Source organism: Dendrobates tinctorius, unplaced genomic scaffold, assembly GCF_039654945.1.
Source record: "Dendrobates tinctorius isolate UK_male_01 unplaced genomic scaffold, ASM3965494v1 ptg000082l, whole genome shotgun sequence".
Classification (NCBI taxonomy): Eukaryota; Metazoa; Chordata; class Amphibia; order Anura; family Dendrobatidae; genus Dendrobates; species Dendrobates tinctorius.
In genome coordinates, this window is record NW_027361750.1 from 21,581,856 (window position 1) to 21,587,461 (window position 5,606).

Below are 5,606 nucleotides of genomic sequence, written 5' to 3' on the forward strand. Positions count from 1 at the left end.
ACACGTCCGTCTATGGCCGCTGGGGAGCCGGGAGCAGGTGCGGCTGGTGCCCAGCCAGGAACGGGCCCAGCTCGTCGGGATCATCAGGGAGCACGGGGGCCGGTTTATACGGCGCTTTCACATGGGAGCCAGAAAGGAGGATCCGCCAACACAGTGGCTGCGCTCAGGGATGGGAGCGCAGAGGCATCAAGACCACCCAGCGTGCCCCCTGCTGCACGGCTGAGCGAGGGGACTCCAGTGGTGCAGGCATTAGAATGCAGAGTGGTTGGTGAGTGGTGGTGTAATAGACCCGCCCACCCTCTGGGTGCTACTGCTGCTGTGAATCAGGGAGACAAGCAAGGGGATATGCCTGTGTGGGACAGGGCGGGGGGGAGGGTAGGGGTGCTGAATATCAGAGGGGTTATCTGCCTGACGGGGGAGATGCTGCAGCTGGGAGGGGGGCGATGGGTTTCATGGCCCCTGGACAGCACTCTGTGCACCCTGTGCTGTCAGGGGGACGAGACGCATCACTACAGCGAATGGTGACAACGGTGGATGCAGCGGTCAATCCTGGCCGGCTGTATGGAGCTCTGGCAGATGAGATTCCCAGGAGCAGGAGGACCTCAAGCACGGATCAAGCACATGAGGACCCCGGATCGGCGGCCGCTGGGAACACAGCACCCAGGCAGCTTGGTGAGAGGACCTCCATAGCTTACTTGCAGCCGTCATTAGCCTCTGATGTAAATGCACGAGGGAAATCTGTTATGAATGAGTCACCGTAGGAGGCAAAAGCAGAAATACAAGCTAAGTCCAGAAAACCAGAGAATTTGGCAACTATCAGATTGCAGACCCCTAAACCTATCAACACAACTAGCAGTAGCCGTGGGGGGTTCCTACGATGCCCTAGACCCCTCGATCACAGCCGGAGAAATACATAGGCCTAAAGAAAGAAAGGGGAAATCTAAACTGCCCCAGAGCAGACCCCCAAAGCAATAGGCATCCCCCAACATATAATGACGGTGAAGCAAGATGAAAATACTAACACAGACAGAAAGATAGACTGAGCAAAGACGGGGCCCCAAAACTACCTAGATAGGAAAGGACAGGAAAGCTGCTGTCTGCAATCTGCCAAAACCCTATCCAAGACATAAGCCAACCAGCTGATATGAAAAAGGCCCTGAAGCAGCTAGGCTTCAAAAACTGAATCAGCACTCAGGTATTTTCAGAAGACAGAGCTAAATGAATTCAGCACACCCCAGCAGGGAATGGCAGAAATCCAGAAAAACAAAGCAAAAACAAAGTCAAAGCACAAAAGCAAAAGGCCGAGCAGCAAACTTAGCTTTGGAGGAGAAGGAATTCAGACTGGTCTCCAAGGATCCCACAGAGAAATCACCCGCAGGGCAGAAGGGCGTCGGCAGCCTTATATCCAGTCCATAACTCCACTCAGCCAGTCATGATCATCAGCCTCAGGTGTTTGACAATCAGGCTCACTACCTTTCTTTACCAGAAGAGGGAGTTCCTCGGGCCTCAGTAATGAAGGGGAAAATGAACTCACAACAGAAATCGTCTGCGGGGGGGCTAGAGTCGGCATGGGTATGTTTTTCCAAGGTTTGAGAGAATTGGTTAGGTCGTGGTAAGCGGGGAAAGGTCAGGGGGAATTGTCACCGCTGTCAGCTTGGGTAGGTTCGGCAAGGGACAGTGGGCTATTGGAGAATAGTGTGCCGACGGGTCCGCTATTGGGAATAATGGGTCGCTGGGTTCATTAGGTACAATACCAGGCACAGCAACGAGGGAAGCATTGGTGGGGACGAGTCAGTGGGAAGGGGATCTATAGGCAAGAGGGGTGAGAAGGAGAAAGATGAAGCTGTGCGCCTGGATGATGCCGCGAAAGGGGAAGTGTACGTTTGTTTTGAAGGGCCTTTGGGGGCACACTTGAAACAAGAGGTTAGGGAATAGATATGGAGGGGGCAGTAAGTGGAAATTTTTTCGTTACTCCCATTGGATTGCTTTAATTTGGACAGGGTTCGGAGGGATGACTCAAAAAAAGAGGATGAAGAAAAAAGAAGGTTTCGGCTCACCCCCCGAACATTTTCCAATTGGTTGCAGGCATTTGCTATACTAGCTAGCGTGATTGGGGAAAAATCACTGGAGAATTGTTCATCCTTTTTTGCTATATGGACGCAATTGGGAGGCTTACAGAGTTTATGGGGGTCAAGGTTGGCTTAGGTACGACGAACAATTCCGCCAGCGGAAAGCAGTTAGACCTAGTATCTGCTGGGACCATAAGGACATAGCACTATGGATGAGAGTAGCGGCTCCAGTCAGGTCAGGGCAGGGATCGCAACTTTTTTCCGGGGGCACCGGGGGCTCGGGACAGTCAGGGCACTCGGTGGAGTTGCAGAAGGGACTGTGCTTTTCCAAATAACGATGGCGCATGTAAATTCGGGACAAAATGTAAGTTCAAACATGAATGTTCTTCATGTGGAGGTAGTCACGGGGCAGCAAAGTGCTTTAGGGGAGGGAAACAATGAGGGTCTGACGGGATTGAAAAAAGGGGTGACTCCAGTACCCCTGTCAGAGATGGATCGTTATCTAAATAGGTACCCAGACAAGGAGGCGGCGGTCTTATTACGCGAGGGATTTAGGGACGGGTTACGGATCCCCTTTGTTGATGTTGAGTTGAAGTTGTCAACCAAGAACTTAAAGTCGGCCAGAGAATTCCCTGAAGTGGTCACGGAAAAATTGAATAAAGAAGTGGCTTTAGGTAGAATGGCTGGACCGTTTGGATCCCCGCCAGTGGATAATTTGAGAGTTTCACCATTGGGAGTAGTGCCGAAAAAAGAGCCTAACAAATTCAGGTTGATACATCACCTCTCATTCCCAAAGGGTTTGTCAGTTAACGATGGGATTGACCCGCAAATGTGTTCAGTTTCGTACACATCATATGATTTGGCGTTGACTTGGGTCAGGGAGTGCAGCCAAGGAGCTCAGTTGGCAAAGACAGACATTGAAGCGGCTTTTCGCCTGCTACCTGTTCACCCGGACAGCATGCATTTGTTGGGGTGTTTTTGGAATGGGGGGTTTTATGTTGATTGTTGTTTGCCAATGGGGTGTTCGCTGTCATGTGCATATTTTGAAACGTTTAGCACATTTTTGGAATGGACGGTTAAGGAAGTGTCTGGGCTTAGCTCCTGTATTCATTATCTAGAGGATTTTTTATTCATGGGTTCAGCACAGTCGAATGCTTGTTCCGTTTTCCTTCACACAATGGAGAGCATGGCAAAAAAATTTGGAGTCCCACTGGTGGCAGAGAAAACTGTGGGTCCAGTCACGTCACTAAGTTTCTTGGGTATCGAGATTGATTCCGCCGCAATGGAATGTAGGATCCCAGAGGATAAAGTGATGGATATGAAGGCTACGGTAAACCGGATATGTGTTTTGAAGAAGGCAACGTTGAGAGAGGTTCAATCATTACTAGGCAAGCTTAATTTCGCTTGTCGGATTATGTCGATGGGGAGAGCTTTTTGCAGGAAGCTTTCTTTAGCTACAGTTGGGATTACGTCACCGTCGCATTTTATACGACTGAAAAAGGAGTTGAAAGGTGACCTGAGAGTTTGGGCGCTTTTCATGTAATCTTGCAACGGGAAGTCGATTTGGATTGCGCCAGTGGTGTCGGCTGACTCACCGGGCATGCTTATTTCAACCGGTGATCGAGGTTTTTGCATGTTCTTTCGCGGTATGTGGTTGGTGGAACAGTGGCCTTCGGAGTCGTTGGCCAATCAGGTAGTGTGCGAGGTGTTCCCGTTAGTGGTGGCTCTATCGTTATGGGGAGAGTTGGTACGTGACAGAAAAATTTGTTTCAATTGCGAGTCGATGGGAGCATTAAGGGCCATAAATTCGTTATCATCCTCCGATCAAATCGTGGTCAAAGTTTTGCAGCACTTGGTGTGGGTAGGTTTGAGTTTCAACCTCTGGGTTACGGCCGAGATCCAGCTTAAACAAAATTACCCTGTTCTTGAAGCTCTTTCTTGTTCGCAGTGGGATCAATTTCGGGACCTGGCGCCTCAAGCAGAACCCACGGGGTTGGCATGCCTGGAGGAATTATGGAACCTTCTGTCAGGGCAGTAAGAGAATTGTTTTCCAGGTCATTGGCAGCGGGAACATGGTCTCACTATTCAAAAACTTGGCGTGTTTGGGAGGATTGGAAGCTACAGTTAGGGGGGGCTTAGAGGATGAGAGCAAGTTGCTATTGTTATTGGGTCGTAGTTGGGAATCGGGTTGGTCGGTTCCAAAGCTTAATAATTTTTTGTCAGGATTGGCTTTCAGCTTTACGTTTAGGGGGTTACGGGATTTGACTAAGTCATTTTTGGTTCTGCAGGCAGTGAAGGGATGGAGAAGAAACTGGAGGGTTTCGGACAAGAGGCGTCCGGTATCCTATGAGGTACTGTTAATTTTAGGCGTGCACTTGAGAGATGTATGTGCCTTGCTGGGGGAGATTGTTCTGTTTAAATTGGCTTTTTCTTTGGCATTTTTTGGGGCCTTTCGGTTGGGGGAATTGGTGAACCCTTCCCGTTTTATAAAAGGGGGGCTGCTTAGACAGGATGTGGACGTGTATGGGGATCGGGTAGAAATATTTTTGCATTCTTCTAAGACAGATATGGAAGGTAAGGGTTGTAAGGTGGTACTTTTTGAGGTGAGCGGGTCTCCTTTATGCCCTGTGAGTTGCATGAGGAATTTCGGGGCAGGACGGGGATCGGTTACTGACCCATTGTTAGTTCATGAAGATGGCTCATTCCTATCTCGTTTTCAATTCATAACAATATTCAGGCGTTGTTTGGAAAGAGGGGGCATTCCAGCAAAGGAGTACAGCGTACACTCATTTCGGATTGGGGCGGCTATGGAGGCGGCAAGGAGGGGACTGGGGGAGGACATGGTAAGGAGGATTGGTCGTTGGGAATCGGTGAGGTTTCGTTCATATGTACGCCCTAATTTGGTCTAATTATGTGGTTATGGTGTTTTTGTTTTCTTCTTTGTTTCAGAGTCAGGATAGCTGCTCATTTGGATCATGGGTCATTCTTTTGTATTCCATTTAGGGGGGAACGATTTGGGAAAATGTCCATGCAGGGACTTAATAAGGGATATTGAGTTTGACATGTTGAGGCTGTGGTCCATGTTTCCCAAGCTTTTGGTGGTCTGGTCGGACATCATCCCCAGGAAAGTGTGGCACGGGGAGAGATCGGTCCGAGGTGTAAATAAGGCTAGGATAAAAGTAAATTGTGCAGTGTCCCGGTTTATGGTAAAGAATGGGGCGATAGTAGTACGCCATATGGACTTGGAATCGGGCGAAGGGGATTATTGGAGGAAGGATGGTATTCACCTGAATGTGATCGGATTGGACTTATAGTGTTTGGCAATTCAAGAGAGCATCGAGAAAGGCTTAAAAGTGTGGTGGGACACAAATGTTTGAGGGGTCAGAACATTTGTGTTGGTGGCGTGGCGGGAGTGGTCCTCGAGGTTGGTGGTGCCAGGAAATGGCGGTTTGGAGGGGGGGATCTGTAAGGTCCTGGACTCCCCCTTGGGTGGATTAATGTGGAACGGAACATAATGGTCACACCGAGGAACAGAAG

The 5,606-nt window shown here is 49.5% G+C and overlaps 1 pseudogene; it reads left to right on the plus strand.

Annotated features, from left to right (window-relative positions):
• Positions 1 to 443: 443 nt before the first annotated feature.
• LOC141097020 (uncharacterized) lies at positions 444 to 4,978 on the plus strand (annotated as a pseudogene).
• The last annotated feature ends 628 nt before the right edge of the window (positions 4,979 to 5,606 follow it).